The sequence below is a fragment of the Anser cygnoides genome, chromosome Z (genome assembly GCF_040182565.1).
Source record: "Anser cygnoides isolate HZ-2024a breed goose chromosome Z, Taihu_goose_T2T_genome, whole genome shotgun sequence".
NCBI lineage: Eukaryota > Metazoa > Chordata > Aves > Anseriformes > Anatidae > Anser > Anser cygnoides.
This window is the reverse complement of record NC_089912.1, coordinates 61,650,872-61,672,832: the sequence shown is the minus strand read 5'-3', so window position 1 is coordinate 61,672,832 and position 21,961 is coordinate 61,650,872. Positions and strand designations below refer to the sequence as shown.

The window sequence follows — 21,961 nt, the reverse complement described above, 5'->3', positions numbered from 1 at the left end:
TAAGGACTGGAGAGAGGCTTGGAGGGGCTGCAGAGCCTTCAGCACAGGAGATGGGCAAAGCTGGGCTGGAGACGGCCCCGAACGACCTGTGCTGACGCTGCCCAGCCGGTCCCCGGGCACCCCTTGCCTCCAGCACGGGGCTCTCGCCACTGCTGATTCTGGCAGCAGCTCCTGCGGAGGGTCTGTGGAACAGCCCACGGTGTCCTAGACAGCAGGACTGAAACAGATTGCTTCAAGATGGTGTGCAGCAACAGCAAGAACTGGCTGTGATCCCTGCCGAACACACGCACGCAGCGAGCAAGGTGGACCAGCACAGACGTTTCTGCTCTCTGCGAGGCCTGTGGCAGGACCGGGAGCTGCTGCAGCGACACCACGAGCTTCGGCGCCCCCAGACTGAACCTGATCAGTGAGCAGCACGTACCCGTGCCCCCTGGGCGGCCAATGCACCTGGTACAGCTGTGTCACAGCCCCAGCCCCACCACCTGCTCATCGTGCTGGTGCTGCTCGTCCTCCCACTCTGCCCCTCGGCTTTCTGGGGACAAAGCGAGGTGCTGTGGCTGGGCGTCCGCTGGGGGCAGGCGGCTGAGGGCAGGGGCATACAAAGAGAGACAGAGGCCAGGGATGGACCCCGAGCCCTGGGAGACATCGACAGCCTGATGTCTGAGCGCAGCCTGATCCTTTCCCGTTACTTTTTTGAAGTACTGTAATAGCTCGACTGAAGCAGACTTCAGCAGAGAGCAGAGAGCAGGAATGCCAATTTTCACAGAAAGACTCCATTTTCTAACACAGTTTGTTTCCTTGCATGAATCATCCTATTATCCAGCAAGAAATGAAATTAGATCTTCCAGCTCTCAACTGAAGTTAATAATTAATGTTACTGTAAGAGTTTCCAGTCTTCCCTGGTGAAGAAACTCTTTCAAACACATTAACATTTCAATGAGCACTCCTGTCAGTCAACCCAGCAGCTCATTCCTTTGGCCTCTCTTCTCCATCTTGAAGTTTTTTGTTGCTGTTGTTTTTGTTTTAAATATCAAGTTTTATCCTCCAGCAGTACCCCCGCCTTGTCCTTAAGAGCAAATGCAGCTGTTAGCTCTGCTCCCCAGGCGTTTCTAGGCTTGGGGGATGAATTACTCTCTACAGTCTCTGTCCAGATTAGCAGAAGCCAAGACAGCACCTACACCAAGCTGATGGATCCACTGAAGGGATCCACTCTAACCATAGAAGTCTAATGAATGCTCAGGCTTTTGTATCCTGATTTTATTCTTCCAAGATGTTTAGACCGCATTTGGGAGGAGCAGCAAGCTGAAATCTCCACATACAGATCCCTTCAGGGGACCCTTCAGAGGAGGTTCAGGTTGGAAACGAGGAGACGTTTCTTCTCAGAAAGAGCGGCCAGGCATGGGAACAGGTTGCCCAGGGAGGTGGTGGAGTCACCGGCCCTGGGGGTGTTCAAGGAAAGGTTGAACGTGGTGCCTGGGGACATGGCTTAGTGGGTGATGGTGGTGGTAGGGGAATGGTTGGACCAGATGATTTTGGAGGTCTCTTCCAACCTCAAGGATTCTCTGAGATGCCGTTCCCGTTGAGAACGCAGGTGTGGCTGAAAGCGGGGAGCTGTGCACCGCCGGCTCCTCGGTGACTGGGGCCATGGGCGAAGCTCACTCTGCACAACTTCGATCATCTGCTTTGTCATCTTCACTGCAGTGCGCGTGCTCCTTCTGAGACTGCTTTAACCACCAGCTTTCTCCTCAGGCCATTATAAAAATGCATTTCTTGGCACCCAGAGCCTAGGAGGATGGGGAAAGGAGGGTGCCTCCAAAAGAGCATCTCATCTGGCAGCGAGAGCCAGCCGAGGTCCAAATCGCAGGAAGGGTCTGCTGCCAACTGACGAATTGCTCACTTCTTTAGCTCCTTTGCTGCTACGACCTGTACCTACGAAGGCAGATGTAACTGCACGCTTAGTCATGACTAAAAAAATTCACCCCTCTGAAGATCAGAACAAAGCTCTCCACAGCCTCTGCAAAGGCTGTACAGTGCACCGGTTCACTCAGGATTGCACCTTCTCCCCAGAAGAATTATTCTGACTGAAGATCTACAACGATCAGATTTGGAGTGATGTCCACTCCACACGTGGAGGCACTGTCCACTCACCCACCAGATCGAGTGTTGTATCCAGGAAGCAGGGAACGGAAGAGAGAATTTGGGAACGTGCTGTGCAATGAACCGTGCCGTGCACGATCCACCCTGCTCATCCCGCAGGAGATGCTGTTCTCCTGGTAGCTCTTCCACCTCTCCCACTCCTCTCCTACTCACTTGGAAAAACAGCAGCCCTCTGACAAGGATTTTTTAACTTTTGGTGATGGCAAAGGATATTTGCAATTCAAAGATATACTCTAGGGCTAGAAAGCTCTCAGTTAAAGACTATGCCATCTCCTAGAAGACGAGAAAACTGTGCGGTTATCAGCGCAGGTGTAATGGGCTGGGCTTGGGAAGCTGGCAGCGAGCGGCCCCAGGCTCTCGGACGGGAAGGACAGCAAAGCTCTCCAAGGGAGCTTCCCCAGGATGCCCCCGGCATGCCTTGTGAGCAGCTGGAGGCGTGGACCAGAATTAAGATAACGTGCAAAACCCGCTGTAGTCAAAAACTGTATTAGCACAAACATGACCAATGCAGGAGAATAAATTTAAGTAATTTAGCTGGACAAGTTATTTCCTATGCATACGTGAATTTAAGCTACCTTACAGAAAGAAAAGCAGTTACCACCTTTCTAACTGAAAGGACATAGGATCACTGCTGAAAAACGCCAAAGGTACCCCTGAATTAATGCGCACAGTCGCAATCAGTTTTGGTAACACTAGCACTAGGAAACCCATGGGCTTTCGTAAAAAATACAGGATTTCTGCTTGGTAGCAGAATGCCTGTAAAACACTTAACCAGTTTACTTTATTATTACTATTATTAAGATTAATTTATCCAACGGCTGAGCTGTGTCAGCAGGTGTCTGTCTGTAGGACAGCTAGTGTGGGTTAGCGGCGTTTCGATCCACGCCGTCCTTTCGGCGTGCAGACAGGTGAACACGCACCCAGTCCCGAGGCAGCGGGACGCGCTGGGAGCTGCGTTTGTACCAGAAACGCCGTTAACTGGCAAGGCAGGTTGTTTCTTCCTTTTAATGAAATATGATTTTTTTTCCTTTGATACAGCGATTTTTAGTTTTCCATAAATAATTTCTGCACACGTGTTGAGGGTGGAAGGTTTGGTGAGGGGTTTTCTTTTATTTTTAACTGTATTACTTGCTGATAGGGAACTCCGCAAGAGTTTGTGAAATCCTATAAATAAATGGATTGTTGCTGGACAAAGCTCAGAGGTTAGCTCAGTCACTTGTTCCTAAAATGGTACTTGACGCTGACTAGACTAAGAAACACTCATTAAAATATTCAACACTCATTATCCCAAACAAAGGGTGGACTTTGTGTTCTGCCAGGCATTCTGGATGCAGAGCGTAGCTCAACGCACCGAACAAAAGCCACATTGAAATCAATGTATTGCAGGAGATGTGTAATAAGGTCAGTCATTCATCGCATCAGGGCAGGACCCAGTCCCAGAGAAACACAGATGCATGTTCTTGGATGAAACAGAAAAAGGAGGGAGCAGAGGGCACAGCAATTCAAAATTTCTTAGCCAAGTTACAAAGCCCATGAACAGCTTCCATCCCGTTTTCTGTGGCGTTAGCAATGCGATACAGAGAGGTGACAAGCAGGTAGAAGCAGTAATCCCTTCACCACAGCCAGACCAAGTTCCAAAATTAAGCAATTGGTATAAACTATTCAAGATTCAGACTTTTATATTTGTTTCATCAACCATACCTAACTCAGCAGCCGGTAATCACAAATATAAGCCATTTGCATAGCTATTAACATCTTAGTTCATCATCTTAGACCTCAAAGTTTCAGATTAATTTTGAGTCTAGTCCTGAAGCATCACCACAGAACGGTTTGGGATGGAAGGGACCTTAAAGCCCACCTGATTCATGGGCAGGGACACCTCCCACCGGACCAGGCTGCCCAAAGCCCCTTCTCACCTGGCCTTAAATACTCCCGGGATAGACAACATCTTTCCCTACAACAGTAGAAACACAGGTGTGTACGGACATGGACGAGACCCCCAAGCCTCCCCTCCGGCAGGCTGACGGCTCCAGGCCCCCCAAGCCCCACGCTGGGCTCCCTCCCTGTCTCCTGTACCGGGGTGCCCAGAAGTGGGCCCAGCTTCCAGGTGCCGCCTCCCGAAGGATCGCCTCCCCTGGCCTGCCAGCTGATTTTTGTCTTATCTTTTCCTCCAAGACAACAAATTAATTTTATAGTGAACTACGTACAATGGTGAAGGATACTCAGGACAGTACAAATTAAGAGAAGCAGCCTGAAGGACACCAAGACAGTTTCCTTCAGACAGGTTAAATAAAGTTACATCCCCTTGCAAAAGTAACAAGATCTACAAAAAAAAATCATTTTTGCTTCAGGTTTTTGTTTGCTTTTGTAATTACCATGGCTGCACCAAGCAAAGGGAGGAAACTAGCTAGGAACTGCTGCAGAGACACCAAAATCCAACCGCACAGAGACTTGTCTCCTTTAACAGGCTTCTGCTTCAAGTTGTGTTGAGTTTTAAAACAATATATAGGCTTGGACATGTTACGCAACATTATTGGCCAACACGCCATTTTATATTGCGGTTGCTCATACTAAATATAGGAAAACCTGCCCACAAGACTAGGTAACAGCTTCAGAAAATGCAACTGCTGGTAAGGAACTTACAACACCAGGAGAAGCGTCAGGAGAAGAAGAGTCAAGTGGAGCTGCCAAGTCCCAGCAGTGCCAGGAGGTGAACGAAGCAAGACAACTCCTTTAGCTTTCTCTCCGCGCTGCCGCACTTGCTCAAAGCTAACTAAAAGCAGCTTGAAGTGGTTGCTCAAAGGAACCCCAAAACCCAGGAACGTGCAAGTTACCCACAAAAATACCAGACATCACCCTAGATCAGAGCCAGAGCCATCAATAAAGTAAAGGAGTACGGCTCAAATACAGTCAGAGGTGCCATCACGAAACATTACAAGGAACTAAAAGAATTTCTTTAAAAAGTGTTCAGACAGTGGCTGGTGTGCAATACCAGGGTAAACCATTTTGTTTGTTAAGACCGCAGACAGACCATTAAATCACCAAAACACAAAATAAAAATGAGGGTTGCTGTGCTGAGATCAATTTATCAAGCAGAAAGCTTGGTGCAAAAAGGGAAAAGCCTCCCAGAATTGCTATACAATCCCGGCAGGTTCCCTGTTTCCCACCAAATACAGCCTGGACAACAAAAACTCCAAAGCGAAAGCATTCTTGCAGGGGCAAACAGAGCATTTAGTGGGGAGGACCGAGAGCTGCACGGCCACACCACGGTCTGCCCCCGGAGCCGCCTGGGCTCTGCTTTCTTCCCAAGCTCTGCAGGGAGCTCCAGTGAGAGCACCGGTGCTCACTTGAAAACCCTCTCCCTCTGCGTGCAAGTTATCCAATAAATATCAGGTACAACTCAAAAGCCATGACCAAGAAAATTCAATTAAGTACCTGAACTCTCTCAAATTCTTGGCTTGTGCACAAAACCCACAAAGCATCACGCAGAAATTCAGCTGATGCTGTCCTTCTGCAGGCCAAGACCGACAGAAGTACTCCTCTGCCAACAAGGATGAGCTGCAGAGAGCACCAACATTTCACACAACCACAGAGCCGGCTGGGTCGGAAGGGAGCTCACGGCTCCACGCACTCTCACTGCTGTCCTTACACCTGATCTATCACCCGCACAGCCCCAGAGCGAGCCCGGTCAGCAGGCAGATTTCACAGACAAGCCCAATAGAAGAGATTAATTTTATGTCAGTTCAGTTCACTGAGCTGACTGGGGTTTGCATGGTCACTACACCCGATGGAAGGGAAGGGGTCGGGCCAGATCAGATCAATCAACTGCAATCTGAAAAGACGCCGCTGTAACGTTATACTTCTGCTTCTCACTACAAAGCTGTAGTGCACATTCTTACTGGACATGGAAGAAGAAGAAATTTGTTTTAAAGGTTTGTTGAACACAAACTGACACGTGTTTTGTAAATAGGCAAGCTTCACCTATCCAAAAATCTACAGTTTTTACCCCACTGTTGCATCATGGAAGTGGGGAGGAGGTTGCAGCTACAACAGAGCCACGCTCCCCAGCGGTGGTTTGCAGGTGCACAGCAGTAATTCCTACCCCGAGGTACCAGCCTGGTGCCCACGACTGCCTGATCTCTGCTGGATCTGGATTTGCTTTCCAACACATGCTGCAGAGAACAGGAACAGCCCCAGCCCTGGGCAGGGAACGGCTGGTTGCACGGCACGGGTCATGGCCAGCTTCATCGAGGAGGCTCAGCTACAAGGAGGAGCCCAAAAGTCACTGGCCTAGAGAGGCAGACTGCCAAACAGCAGCTCTTTGAAGAAGGGAGCATTCAGAGATATTTATTCTCTAGTTCTAATCATTTTCGTAGCCAAAAAAAAGGAGTGGCTTCTTGATAGCTAGTCAAGCTGCTGAGCTCAGGGTGACGCTGCAGGGCAGGACAGAACCCGCAGGCTGGAGGGAACAGTGCTGGAGAGGAAACGTACAGGTTCCTCCCCCAGAGCAAGGAACCAACACGGGATGGGACGGTGACTAACACGGAGAAGGCACGGCGCAACAGGCAGGCTGCCAAAGATGCAAGGTAGTAAATAAGAGTGAGAAATTAACATTAGTCACTAAGTCTGCAACCTTTTGCAACAACCTTGTCTTGTTTCATTTTAATTATCTCTAATGAAGACGCATGGCAGCTTTTTAGCCAGCCCAGTAATTTTCCAACTAGATCAAGCTCTATTCTGGCAGTAGCATGGCGAAAAGAACTCTCACTGAATTGTAAATCAGCTGAAATACATGGGAGAATCTCACAGGTCGTCTTTCCCACGTCATTGCTTGAATGCAAAAGGGTGCGTGCTTTTTGTTTTTCCCAGAACCACAGAATGGCTCGGGCTGGGAAGGACCCTACAGACCGCCCCGTTCCGACCCCTGCCGTGGGCAGGGGCACCTCCCACCAGCCCGGGTTGCTCAGAGCCCCACACAGCCCCTCCAGGGATGGGGCACCCACAGCTTCCCTGGGCAGCCTGTTCAGTGCCTCACCACCCTCTGAGTGATGAATTTCCTTCTAACATCTACGCTAAATCTGCCCTCTTTCAGTTTAAATCTGTTTTACTGGCATGCAAAGCCCACTACTTCATTAGCTACTATTACCAGACGAGAACACCTGAATGAGTATTTTCAGCTGATGGATGCAGAAATATCTCCTCACAAGATTTTTAGCTCTCAGAAACAGTGCCATGTCCATCCTATTCTTTCCTCGTGAAGCCTTCCCCAAAACCTACAAGTGAAGACAGAAAACTGAAAAACAAACAAAACCCCACAATGTACCCTATCCTGTGCTTCCATGTACTTCCTGCTTGTAATGCACCTTTCAGCTATTCAAAACATCTATGAAATATTAGGGGAAGGAAGGGGGAGACCTCTCAATGAAAAAAAGCTTTTCTAAGGCGATCGCATACCGCAGCTCTTTTCCTGCACCCACTTACCAATGACCACGTCTTTCCTGGAAAATTCTTCGTTTTTCTAAAACGGTAATCTCTTTAGCATCAATAGAACGGTAAGCATGTTCCAGCCTTTAAGCTACGTAAGACTGGAGGCTAACGCGACATTAATAGCCAGTTTAACAGCGGAGAGGGGCTTAAACCTCTTCTGAAAAGGATGATGAATACTGCCTTTGTCTAAGACAGAAAGAGCAGAGGCTGCAACCAGAGATCAGACATGAAAACCAGAAGTCAAGAACTGACCTCATGTGCATGCACCAAACCTTAACAGCAAAGGCCGGATAAGACTCTTCAAGTCTTCCATCATAACTCAGCATTTAATAACTAGATGTTCTTTGTTTATCTTAAATATATAATTGTCATTTATTCTTTTGCTTTACAGAAACCTTTACTTCCCCCTACAGTCATTTTTTAGCTCATTATTTCTTAGTTAAGAATCTTGGCGGACTCACACTGATTTATTGCCCTTGTATATCAATGCAATAGTACCAAGCGATAAAACCCTCAATACCCATGATCTAGCAAGAAGTCTAAACAAACGGGCATTATATTAGCACCCGTGGCTCCTACATGGATATCGCTACAATCAGAAAAAATTTAGAAGAGAGACCTTGATATTTTCAGCCAAACCCCAGCTCTAAACCAGGCAGCATCAACACAGGTTGCTTAGGGCCGTCTCCAGCCCAGCTTTGCCCATCTCCTGTGCTGAAGGCTCTGCAGCCCCTCCAAGCCTCTCTCCAGTCCCTAACCACCTGGTGGCGTGGGAAGCCTGTCCTATTTAGCTGGAATTTCTCTTGCTGCTCTCTTGCTCTGCTGACAGCTGGCTGCAGGGTGGGCAGCAGTCACACCCCCTCGGCCTTCTCCTCCCCAGGCTGAGCGAGCCCACCGGGGCAGCCCCTCCTGCATGCCCTGCACGCCTTCCCCCAGCCTTCTTGATGATCTCCATGGGACTTGCTCGGCCTTGTCAGTATCCGCCCTGAGCATGGGGGGCTCGAACGGGACACAGATGGGATCCCAGAAGCGCTGCCCGGAGAGGAATCACCGCTTCCCCTGCGATGCTCTTGCTGAAGCGCTCCAGCCTGCCTGTCACCAGAGCACGCATATCAGCAGGACTCACGGTCACTGAACTGCAGCCACAAACCATTCATCTGAGACATTAAGAAAAACGTATCTAACATCCAGCACAGAGCAACGCAACTAAAGGTGTGAGAAGATTAGAGAGGAGAAATTTCATCTCCAAAGCCAAAACTTCACCCAAAAACATCTGCCAAAACAAACACACGCACATACCAGGGTGTCAACACAGTATCTCACAGGGCTTGGTGAGAAAGGGAGTGAGAGGGCACAGTTAAGGTGAGAGATCATTAATCATCAGGTGTAAAGCACTGTTTTCATTTGCACAGTTCCTTGCTGCATCACAGCAACTTCTGCTTCCCACAAAACGGAGAGGAGTCAGCCGTTTCTGCAGCCTCCAAGCAAATTCTAGTCCTAGAAGAAGCGAGGAACACGGCATGCTGAGCTGATCCCAGGAACGTGAATGATTTAACAGGCAGCTGCCAGAAAACAAGGACGAGATCATGACATCCAACAAGAAAAAAACAGAAAGCATCTCAAAAAAAAACCCCAGCTGTTGCTAGGCGAGCACATGACTTATGTGAATGTCAAAGCAAGAAAAATTCAGGAAGTCCAGATAAGAACTGGAGAAGGCTTTTCCCACAAAAAGGCCCTGGATTTTCAGAGATATCCGAACAAAAAGTTCACAATAAAATCACTCCTTCCCCAAACAATCCGTCCTTACCACTGAAGATAATCGCACTGCTGTCTCAGGAAGGCTCCCACGAGGGGAGCACCAGGGCTCGCCAGCTCGGCTCTCAGGTGCAGCCCCGAGAGGAGGGAGGGCCCGATCCTCAGCAGGCAGCCCCCAGTGGTGGTTCCAGGCCCCGTCCAATTCCTCAACAGCCCAGGGGAATTAAGTTAACAGAGGGCACCCTGGAAAGCAAAACTAACCCCAGGACACACCTGGAGAACGTCTGACCCTCAGCGGGAGTTACCTCAGGCCAGACATCCAGCGCGGGTGCGACGCCGGGGCCAGGCCGCGGGGCCAGCGGTGCGACGGCCCCGGCCAGCCTGGACTCACCCTCCAGCCCCAGCAGTGTCTCAGCTCTTCGATAAACATCAGGATGCTGAGCTTTAAACGCTGAAACCAGCCGGTGCTAAGATTCGGGTTTCCACAGCAACGCCAACTGTGACACAGAGGGCCTTTGTAACACACTCCTGCGTTATCGAACGCTATCAGCACATGTATTTTAGCTTAGAGATGCACAAGTTTGAGGGAGGACCCTGATTTCATTTTCCAAATGCTGTAATTTTGGTCTTTGAAGTACACATTGTAAAATACCTAAAAATAAAAGTGGTCACAATGTGTAGTGACACCCATTGCAGACTGCAGCTCGCAGACTCCCCTTCGCATTAGGTTTCCTGCATGGGCTAGCGGCTCAGCCTCTTGTGCAAGTTTTAGGCATCCAAAACAAAACCTTTGTCACTTGTAGGGTACAGACAAGCGAGAACACGCAGCACCCAGCCGTTGAGTCACTTCGCGGGTAGCTGCGAGGCGGGGAACATGCTCACACCGGTTATGTATGCCGAATTACGTCTAATAATCCCTCACTAGAATTAAATGCGGCAAAATGAACACAGCTACAAGCGGTTCAGAACCGACCAGGCCAGGCTTAAAAAAAAAAATCAGACTACATGGCAGGAACACAGCAGATTAAAGGCAAATTTACACGGTCAGCAGGATGAGAGAAAAATACATGTTTTTGCTAAATCAATTTAAATAAGTGTAGAGGCATTTCCTTTCTCAATAGGAATGTTAATCAATCAAAATGCAATGATTTGAAATCACGACCGAAAGCCTTAAAAAGACGAACCAGTTCCAACACACATTCTGGACATGCTCTTCCACATGTAGTCAAAGGAGATGGGAAGCGCTCCACAAAACATGAAAAAATATTAACTACAAATTTTGCTTTTAATTCTGAGGATTTTGAGGCTGCTCATTAACAGTTAGTTAAGAAAGACCCACGGCTTTGACAGCTTCCAAGAGGGGCTCTCCCAGGATCTCGCATTAAGAGTACGCACGCACAGGGTGACAAATGGCTTCCTAGGTAATTAACACCCGGTTAGTAACCGCTTATCTGCGACCTGCTCAAACCTCGTCTTTCAAGCCGCAACAGAAACTAGTAAGACAAAATCAAAACTTTACAGCTCCGCTTCACGTGCCATCTGGTACTACTGCAGGGTGCGCGCACACCCCCCAGAAAACAGGGCTCGAACGGGGTGCCCCCCAGGACAAGCAGCCGCTGGGTGGTACTCGCTGCACCCACTTCTCCCCCTTCTCCACATCCAAGAGAGGCAGAGCCAACACCCTTGTGGCTGCAGCCTAGCCTTACGCTGAATTAGGCATCGATGAAGTCACATCCTCAAATCGGGGGAGAAAAATGTATGAGTTTCTTCAACATGCTAATTAGATCACAGGACAAGAAGGTACCTCCGAGATAAAAGGAGGAATAGGGCAGCACTATCAGGATAATGCCCTTTGTAAAAGGTTTGGTTACTCAATACAAGGCTGGCTCCTAATCTGTGGAATAAACGAAGTGAGGCACACAACAGGCTTCCAAAATACAGTAAACTCTAAAAAGGGGAAAATTGTACTCTGAGGAACTGGGGGCCTGCTACTTCAGCAGCTCTGGAGACTTCAGTTACCAAATAATTTGGACTGGATGTCTCCAGTCAAAGCTCCTGGTCAAAGCAGGGTCAACACTGATTTCAGACCAGCTGTCCTGGGACTTTGTCCTGCTGGATCTAGAAAAGCTCCAGAGATCTTCCAGCCTCTCTGCTCCAGTGCTGAACTGTACCACGGACGGAAGAACAGATGCACAAAGACGTAAGTGGCAGGTAAAATACAGAACGTTTCTTTGGCAAGGTGAAAAAAATGCTGCACGAAGTGTGTGCTGCAGCTCTTACTCATCAGTGAGGCTACAATGACACAGCACAGAAAAGCCTACTTTTAGCTAACAGCAGGTTACGGGCAGGACCAGAAGGAAGCTCGTTAATGAGAGAAACACCTGCGGTATTCTCAGCCTGCTAATGCCCTAATAATAACCGGGTTTGTTTCATACCAAGCCTCTTACCAACCATTACTGTTAGAAGAGGATTAGTATCACAACTGTGGGCAAAAGCCTGTACAAGACCTAGCAAAGGAAACGACAATACATTAGATGAAAGTCCTCCTGCTGCATGAGACCGGGGGTTCAGAGGTAGGGAAGGATTACTAATGGAGAACACAGGAAACAAGACGCATGCTGCTTTCTGGGGTTATCTCGTAAGCCTCTGCTCAGGGACTACAGGTGAATCACCACTACGGATACCATCAGGACACAGGTGTGTCACAATGTGTTCAGACCAACCTACCCTGCAAGGCAGAACGAAACCGCAAAGCTCCTTCACATAAGAAACAGAAACAAGAAGTGCCTCCTCGGGCCAAAGCTGCAGGAGCAGGGATTATTCACCCATCCTGGCTGAACTTCCACGTGAACTTTCAGCATCGCGTCTGTTATTTCCTACTTGACTTCAAGAAGTTAACTTTTTTCTAGAGACACTGGAAAGAAAAGGCATCCGTCCTTTCCATGCCTCCCACCACTCCCATCACCACAAACATCGTAACAGGCAAACTCAAGAAACCCTTATTTTCTCCACTTGTTTGCTAAGTGGAGAAAAACTTTGCTAAGTGGCTTGTCCACTAACACTTCCAGAAGGCACCAGATGAGACGTCTTTAAACAAACGTACCGCAGACTTCACAGCCGTGATTCTAGCCAAAGCCCTGGACTCATGAGACCCAGAGAGCCAACTTGGCACCTCTCAGCCACCAAACCGCAGATGTCTCGCCCTCCCCTACCTCTTCACACACACCCGCCACCCCAACCCCACCACATACCTCTCTCGCCGTCTCTGGCAGCCACTGCAGGTCACCAGCCCAGCAGAGAGGTGGGGAGCTGACTGCAAATTAGCAATTTGTATTGGATCATGGAAGGGCCTGAGGCAACAACAAGAAAGCAGGGCCTCCCTCTCAGCAGTGGAAATCCAGTAGGTTCCTATCAGCTGCTCCATACACCACTGCCTAACACCCCCAGCCAACTCCAACTGCTAAACGAAGGTGGTGCAAAGCACTCAGCCACCGGCAACGCTCAGTGACCCACAAGGGGCAGGAAGACTAACATCAGCTGAGCCCCCACGCCAGCTCCCCCAGCAGCAGGAACATAGAGCTGATGGGGGAGTCACGGCATGCAGCTCAGTGCTTTGCACTGACCCAACAAGTCCAGGCTTCAGTTCATTTTTAATAAACTGAGCTAAAAAACTGCATCCATTCGGGAGCTGTTGAACTGACCCTGATGTAAGGAGCGCAATCAATTTAAATGTCTTGTTCAAACTGCATGCAGCAACAGGTTAGAAGTCCCCAGAAGGTAACAGTCAAACTGGAGCAGATGAGCTGGCCTTCCCCAAAGCAGATACATCCTGGGCATAGCAAAGTTCAAGCTGATGCCCTGGAGAAGCACAGAGACCCACAGCAAGACCCAGCTTCTCACACCACCGTCACCTTTCTCCTTCTCCTGCTGGCCACCGCTGCCCTGCATCTTCCCTTCTGGCAGACCTGGTGCTCACCTAACTACAGACTAAACTGGTCTATTGCACTCCTGCATTTTCCCCAGACCAATTTGTTGATTAAGAAAAGGAAGAACCAGATCAGAACCTCTTCAGCTGGAAGCCAGCTTCATTTCCAGGTACCTGGGCTTGTCCATCACGGGTGCCCTCAGCCTGGCCTCTTCCTTCCCATGGCAAAACCCGACACTTCCCTTCCATGCTAAACCCTGAGGACACTATCTTCTTCCACTCGGCACGCAGCATGTTGGGATCACCTGGTCACCTCCCTGCCACCAAGCAGGAAACCTCCTGGCTTCCAGGGACTTAGGGCTCAAGGACCTTTCAGACACAGGATCTGTGTCTCTGGGTTCAAAATCAAGAAAGCGGGGCCATCCATTTATAGAGGGAAGTCAGCTTTGTTCATCTTCATGCAGCTTTTTTTTTTATTGGTCATGAAATTTTGGGGAAAAAGATGGCATTTGTTCAAATAGACAAAAAGTTTGAGTGAAGTGTCTCTACTTCTGTTTAACAGAAGAAGCGATGCTAAATTTCCCATAGACACACCAAAACCAAGAAAGAAATACAGCCTGGCTAGTGTTCAGCAGAAAAGAATAGGGAGAATGGGAAGAAATGTCCCCATTCTGATTTCTTAATGATGAGAAAGTTAAACATTTTTATTCCGAAAGCTGACAACAGAGGAACCAGATAAATAGAGCAGGAGAACTGCAGGCAGAGCACAGAAACAAATCCTTTGGCTCTCCTCCCCTGAACGTACCCCAGAAACCTTCCTCCCTGCTGTTTATCTTCCAGATCACCTCATCACTGGAAGGTAAAATGCTGCTTCTCCCTCTGAAAAGCTTCACCACCACCGCAGTCCTCCCCCCACAGGGGTAGGGGAACAGAACAGAGCAGCGCCTCTTGAACTGCGATGACCGCCTTACGTGCGCACGGGCACCAAGGCCTCCGAGGCAGCGCTCCCAGGGTCTCAGGCCTGGTGTCCCTGGGCAGAGGCCAGACCCTGCGCTGTCCCCAGCCAAGGCAGTTACCGCAGGCGTACGCAGTACAATAGGCCGCACAAAGATGCTTAGAAAGAGTAAGACTTCGAACTATTTTCAATTAAACCCAAACACATTAAAGCACAAATTATATTACTGCACTTCCAGTCTCAAGACAGGATTATTCAAAACTGGAAACCACCAAAGGAGAGATGACAGCGTGGTTGTGCTCCATTCTGCACAGTTCTGTTACTCTGCAGTGGGTAAACAGTATTAGAAAAAGAAAACCTATCCTGAGTTGGCATGACACCAATACAACAACCCTAAGCCAAGCAGTTAGGCACAAAAATAAGGTACTATAGCGTAATAGCTAAGCACAACTCATTCGTGGAGTTATTCCTGCCAGCGTTCTCAGAATTGTAGATATTTCTTCTGATTATGCAAGGTTGTTAATTCCTGGAAATCAGGATTCTGACAAATATCTACATCCTGCCAGCGCACAGGAATTTAAGTTAAAGGAAACGAGGGAGGAAAAAAAAAAAGCACAATTACAAATATACAGTTTGTTGCCCAGTCAAGACATCATCTGGAAGACGCAGAGAGATTTTTAAAATACATTCAAAGAATCAAGTTTGTGGATTGTTTTTTAAACTATTTTAACTGCAGTTGGATTTAAGACCTGTGCAATTTAACCACATCTCTTATTTTATAATGAATTACTAGAAAAATCACTGATCTTTTGTGCAAAAACGATCTCTTTCATAAGGTGTTCTTCCTTCTTTTTGGGAGGGAAAAAGACAGGGGAGTGGGAGAAGAGAGCGCTCCAGCATTTGGAGCTCAGCAGTTATTTTTAAGAACCCCATGCTGGAAAAAGTTGGCATGACAGCAGGTTAAGTACTTCTGAAAGCTGCAGATCTAAACCCAGCTGAAGGTAAAACCCCGTGCAGATTTTAATAATGAAATGGCAGCAGCTCAAATGCTGAGCCGAGCACACCAGCAGCAGAACTGCATTCCTTTCTCCTGGTGCGCACGGCGAAGTCATTCAGCCTGCCATTCACACGCTTACCGAGCTCAACTGAAAATCAGAGCGTGCACAAGATTACTCTTAATTTCTTTTAAAAAGGGATGGAGCTGCCTAGTACCATTTCTTTTACTGCTAAGTAAAACCCCTCTTATTCAACACAATTAAAATGAGCGTTTTAAGGGGAAGTAGCAAAAAATGTGAAAGATGAAGGCATTCAGGAAAGTTAGTGAGATTTTCTCTGCTCACTGACACCAGCATTTACAAAACTGATAAATCAAGACACTGCTGCACTGATATTGCAGCTGACTTTTTATTGACCTAAGCTGTTAGCAATAATCCAACCCTCACTGTTACTAAAAGGCCTAGAGATTTCCAGCTTCCAGAAAAGCCCCAGTTCATACGCCACAGAGTTTAATTAAGCAAGAGGTCTTGGCCCCATATAATCTCCTAGGACTAAAAAAGGCTGTTGGTTCAGGCTGACTCAGCCGAAATCATATTTAACCCTGCTAGTTAGCTACCGAAGAGGCTGTACCTACCGTAGCTCTTGCAGCACTAGTGCACAGCTGCTTCACATAGCCCCCATGGCAGACACCTCATTCGGCTTCGCGCAGCATTACCCGCACGTGCAAATGAATAAAGATAACAGCACCAAGCCCCACAGTCTCTGACACAGCACCTGTGGAGACGGTCTGCCTTGCATCACAAGCTGTGTTTGGCTTAGAAAGGGTAAGTGTTACAGCCATTGAACCTCCCATCATCTGAAGATGCAACCGCAACCCAGAGGCTGCAGCGGTGCGCTCTTTCAGCCCGTAACATCCTAAAATATTCAGTTTCGTCCCTACTGACAGCTAAGTTCACTTGGCACTCACATTACGCCTGGTTGTGTTTTCAAAACGGAAAGGAATCCTGTTAGATATTCACCAGACAGCTCCCAGAACAGCTGTGCCTGTACGACTGAGCCGACTGCTGCAGCAGAAAGGCCTCCCGCTGTCCGGCGAGCGCCTCCACAGCTGCGGGGCTCCCAGCCCCTACTCGCTCCCCAGGAAAATGGCAGAAGCCTACGGCAACACCGGGTTTACATTTAGCACTACACAGTGCCCTCCAACGGCCGGCCCCCATCGCCAGGCTGCGAAACAAGGGCACCCGGGAGCTTCTCGGCCCTCCCTGCCACCAGGGCTCAGGAGCGCGGCCCGGCCGCCCGCAGGACGCCGGCACGGTGCGGTGCGGTGCGGTGCGGTGCCGTGAGGTGCCGTGAGGTGCGGTGCGGTGCCGTGAGGTGCCGTGAGGTGCCGTGAGGTGCGGTGCCGTGAGGTGCCGTGAGGTGCGGTGCCGGGTGCGGTGCGGTGCGGTGCCGTGAGGTGCCGTGCGGTGCTGTGCTGTGAGGTGCCGTGCCGTGAGGTGCCGTGAGGTGCAGTGAGGTGCCATGAGGTGGTGCGTGAGGTGCCGTGCCGTGAGGTGCCATGAGGTGCGGTGCCGTGAGGTGCCGTGAGGTGCCGTGAGGTGGCCTGACCGCGCGTGCTAAGGTTGCTCCGCACCCCCAGACCCTCCTCTGAGCACAAACCACCTTGAACATCTGTACATTAATCTTACGTTATTAAAGCTAGGAACGTACTTAGCATCAGTAATAATGGCCAAAATATGCTGAAAACTCCTTAAAAGCAAGCTTAAAATGCAAGCTTTTATAAAAATCCCAAATCTATCGACCTACCAAGGAGAACCACAACCTATTAATTTTGTTGTTATGCCACTGCGAGTACACATGCAAGGCCTTTCAATTATGAAATGCTACCTCATCTGGACTTTTTAATCATCGTTTGAAGTTTTACATGCTATCTCTGGGAAGCCAATGCACTTAGAATCTATAAAACCAATTCAGGAGTTTTTTCCATTTACAAAGTCAATAAAAAAAAAAAGTAACATTCTGAATCGCTTATTGCCTAGATGCTGCGCCTCTGCTGCGACCAAAAGAGGTCCTTCCTCACTCCGATGAAAAAGTTATGCTTTTATATAAGCAGAATATTCAGAGCAGAAACAACAGGCCTCTATTTTTAAGAGGTCTGCGTTCCCAGACGGAACAGCTCAGTTGGAAGGGAGCTGCGCAGATCACCCAGTCCGGCTGCCCGAGCCCTTCAGGGCTAACCCAACACTACAGCGAGTTAGTGAGGGCGCTGCCCGATTGCCTCAAACACTGACAGCCTCGGGGCCTCAAGCACCTCGCTGGGAAGCCTGTGCCAGTGTCCGACCCCCTCACGGTAAGGAAATTTTCCTAACGCCCAGCCCAAACCTCCCCGGCGCAGCTCGGGCCATTCCCGTGTGTCCCGCCAGCAGTTCCCAGGGAGCAGAGGCCGGTGCCTGCCTCCGCGCTTCCCTCCTCGGGGTCACCTCTCCAGCCCGGGCAGCCCAGGGGACTTGTGCCTCTCCTCAGGCGTGCCTTCCAGCCCCGCTGCCAGCCTTGTTGCCCTCCTCCGGGTGCTTTCCCGGACCTTAACAGCCCTTTCGCACTGTGGAGCCCAGAGGTGCACAGAGAACCCACAGCACAGCTAACTACAAGCGTGCCTCGGGAACTCCCACTGATCCTGCCCCACGGCGGCCATGCTCTGAGCCTGAGCTGGGGGAGCCGGACGATGCCGCACGGGGCAGGGGAAGCCCCGGTGCTGCTCGCCCACCTCCCAGCTTCGCGCTGGGGTTCGGCAGCCCCGGACGACGCTCCGCTGCCGCCCGCACGCCGCTTCCCCCGGGCCTCAGCAACGCCCGGCGCCATCCGACCTCACCGCGGCCATCCCAGCAGCACCGTGCTGCTGCCCCTGCTGCTGCCCTCCGGCACCGGGCGCCGCCCCGCGAGGCGATACAGCTTGAAGCCACTCGGCACGCTCCTGCCCCTCCAGGGGCCCGCTGCTGACAGCCTGAGCTCGAAAAAGCTCCAGCTGCACAACTGCAGCGCTGAAGCAGGGTGAGCAGCAGGAGCATCCTCAGACAGTTGTAGCATACATCAGGAAACATTACGATCTTCTAGGACGCGGATGCTTCCCCCAGCAACTCCTCATCGCGCTTATTTCAAAACCGTACGGCTTGCTTAGAGTGCAACATGGAGAAACGCACCACTGAGCTCCGCTATGTCATTGAGTCAAGTGGGGAAAAACACTGAGCCTTTTTTCCTCGGTAATAAATCGTTAATCAGTAACCAGCGCAATAACACCCTCCTTCTGAAGCCTTCCTTCACAGCCTCGTCTCAGGGACGGGGCTGCAACACACGTGGATGAACGTCACTAACAGGACATTCAAGTACGGGGGGAAAGACACCCCCGAGGGAGATCTCTGCAGGGCAACAAACCCACCAGGAACACAAAGACCAGACAAAAGCCAGCTTCCCACGTGCCTCATTGTGAAACACTGCGCACCAAGAGGCTGTTTCTCCATTGTACTGCAGCCATGTTCGTTGCTCACCTCGTGGCCCAAACTGTACTTTACCATGGCATCATTTTGGCAAGTCTTAGTTTTATCCTGTACCCTGATATTGGATAGTACAGAAAAACCTAGACTTTAAAGAAACCCATCTCATGTAGAGGCTGCGCTTCCTTCACACCTGAAAACTGTTTTTACGCGTATGTGCTAAAACAATGCCTCACTGGTTTTAATCTCAACAGAGGGCCGAGGAGGCTCTTGAGATCCTGAAGTTCTTCGGGCTTCATTCCTTGGTGTGCCCAATACAGCACGTGAGAACAAAGACGAGAAGAGATCAAGCAGCAGTGGCTATAACCCGACCTACTTCTTATACGGCATATGCAACGACCTCAAGAATCGGGATAATTTTCACACAAGTAAGCTCCTCTTCCACAGCTTCTAACGCGTGACAGAAAACAATCTCCATAGGAAGTTTTTCTTTTCAGTATATTCAATCAAAAGTCATAGGAGTTGAACTGAACTTGAAAGCAGAGGACTGGTGGAATTGTAGAGAGCAGAGTCCCGTATGGACCTCTTTGCCTTTATCCTGAAATAGATAAAGGCAGGAAGAGGGCAGATGAATACAAACAGCACGCAAACTCTAACAAGTGCAACAGTTGCAATGAAGAAATACTGTTTTTTCAAAGTTCTTTTTCTAAGGACACAAGTTTATTCAACAAAATAGGGTACAAGAAGCTGCAAGTTTTTCCTCTGCCCAAGCACTGTGAGAAGCAGGAAGGGAACGCTTGTGACAAACTTCAGGTTACCTTGGGCCGCGCTCTATTCGGTGACTCCAGAAACTTCCCTAAGGGACATATTATCTCCTTTCTTCTTTACAGATAAAAGAAAAGGCTAAAACCTGAATTAAGTTCATGGGATTAATCTTGTAATTCCCCAAATCAGCGGCCCTGACGTGTTCAGCGTTTCAGGAACTCCCTTAGCTAGAAGCTGGGGAAAACCGCTGCTGTGAGTTGTGCTGCTGCGAGCCCTGCTCCCCGCCGCTCGGCTCCCGAGGCCGGCACTGAAGACCTGTCATTGCTAGCACCAGGAGCACCCAGCTGACGGCAACTCCACAGACCAGGCGCGTGCGATGCATACACAGCTCAGGTTAAGAGCAGCAGTGCTCTACGCAGAAACAAAAACATTTTCAGCTCCTAAGCAGCATAACTTTCAAATATACTGGTGTTTAAAGACTGCGTGAGGGCACCTAAGCTTCCAGTGGATCATGTGAACACCGCTCCACAGAACCACAGAGGCTGAGGGTGGCAACAGGACCTCTGGGGGGCATCTTGCCCTAACGGCCAGCCCAGCAGGGCCCTGAGCAGGGTGCCCAGCCCCACGTGCAGGCGGCTGCTGGAGACCTTCCCGAGCAGCCCCCAGCCCCTCTCTGGGCAGCCTGGGCCAGGGCCGTGGCACCCACAAAATGAAAAATTTGTAGAAGCAAATCTGATTTACAGGGAATTTTAACCATTAAGTTAATCTAAAATTTGTGCAATTCATATTTCCAGGGATGCAGTTCTAGGAAGACACCATTTAAAGAAAAGTGGAGTCTGTCAGTAGACAAATGCAATGGTCGGCTTGTCATTTGTAATTCACTAACGCCCTAAACCACTGAGCCTCTAAACACCAAGGAATAAAGAAAAATTAATAGCCTATACGTCTCTAGATGTGATCTGGCCTCCCAAGACTAGCACAGAGACTTTGCTTGTCAAAACCAAAAAGACACGTCGAGTACAAGCCAACGCTAATGGGAAGTCGTGGTCCCCTGAAGCCAACACACAACGGAACTGTAAACATTCCTGCCTTTCTCAACCGCTCTCCAGATTTACCTTCATGAAGCTTACAGCTGGTTTCCCCAGGGAGATTCCCCTCCCTCGGTGCTTTCCTTTCCCCTCGTGCTTACCGAAGCCCTGACAATGCTTTAGCCAGGTGGGGTGTTCAAGCCAAAGCCGATCGGGCTGCACAGTGCTGCCTCTGTTCTTCTCCGTGCAGTTCCTCACCCTGTCCCTTTTTCCTTTTCTTCCACCTATTTCCATTTGCAGTCTCTTCTCGTATTTTTAGATTACCGCTGCTCTATTCTGTCCAGCACGGTCACGATTCTACAGCAGCACAGAAAATTTATAATCGGTCCACTGTCCCTAAAAATAAGGTGACTTCTACGGTCACCGCTACATTCGTGATATAGGACCACCATGGGGCATCGCAGGGAGACCAAAGGCCGCCTTCTGTAAGCCGCTGTTTTCCAGAGGAGGGACAGAAGCCTCCCCCCACCTGGACGGCTGTACCGCAGCACCACGGGCAGGCCAGGCCCCCCGACCCCCCGGGGACACAAGGAGCACGGCAGCGGCGGCTCTCGCCCCCTTCAGATCCCGTCCGCCCGGGAGGCGAGGCCGGGTGGTGAGGCTGCACAGGCTGCACACCTGCACGCAGCGCAGCTCTCCCCTGGTGCATTTCTCCTCAGCGTTCTGCACAAGCACCAGCATATGCCGGGGAAGGAGGCAGGGACAAAAGGCATCAGCGAGCACACGCACAACAAAAGCAGCCGCCAGACTCGAGTGTTCTGTTCTCAGCCACCTATTTGGAACACGGCAGCTTTGCCCACAGGTTTCCATTTTCCTGATGGATAAAACCTGCTAATGCACTCCAAACCATAAATGCATACAACCCCTACAAATTGCTTGGGGATTCCGCATCAGCGCGGCCAGCCCAGCTCTGCTGGCTGCCCCTCCGGCTCACCGAAGCCCCCCAGCAGGCCGGCAGCACATCGCAGGGCACGCCGCAGTGGGTCCCCGTTATCTGGGGGATCGGCGGCACCGACCTGGTGGCTCTGAGAAATGGGGGCCAAGAGGGGGAGGAAACCAGACTGAATTGTTCTGGGGATTCCTGGAGCCACGGCTGTGCTGAAGCAGACTTGTTCTTGCATGAAGGCTTACCGAAACAAACTGGGGAGAAAGGAGATTGTCCTCCAGTTCCGTGCTTGCTGTCTCAAGCACCTGAGCCTCTCGTGATGCCCTCTCTTCTCCCTACCCTCGCACACACACAGAGCGTTTAAATCAGGTTGCTCTCGCAGCTTTATAAACCAACAACAGCCACACTAACCAGCTCCCTCCCCGCACGAAACACCCACTCGAGGCAAAGAGCCTTCCT

General features: G+C 50.0%; 1 protein-coding gene across 4 annotated transcripts in view; it reads right to left on the bottom strand.

Annotated features, from left to right (window-relative positions):
• NEDD4L (NEDD4 like E3 ubiquitin protein ligase) overlaps positions 1 to 21,961 on the bottom strand; it is a 154,624-nt gene that overhangs the window by 131,609 nt on the left and 1,054 nt on the right. The gene's annotated exons all lie outside the window — the stretch shown is intronic.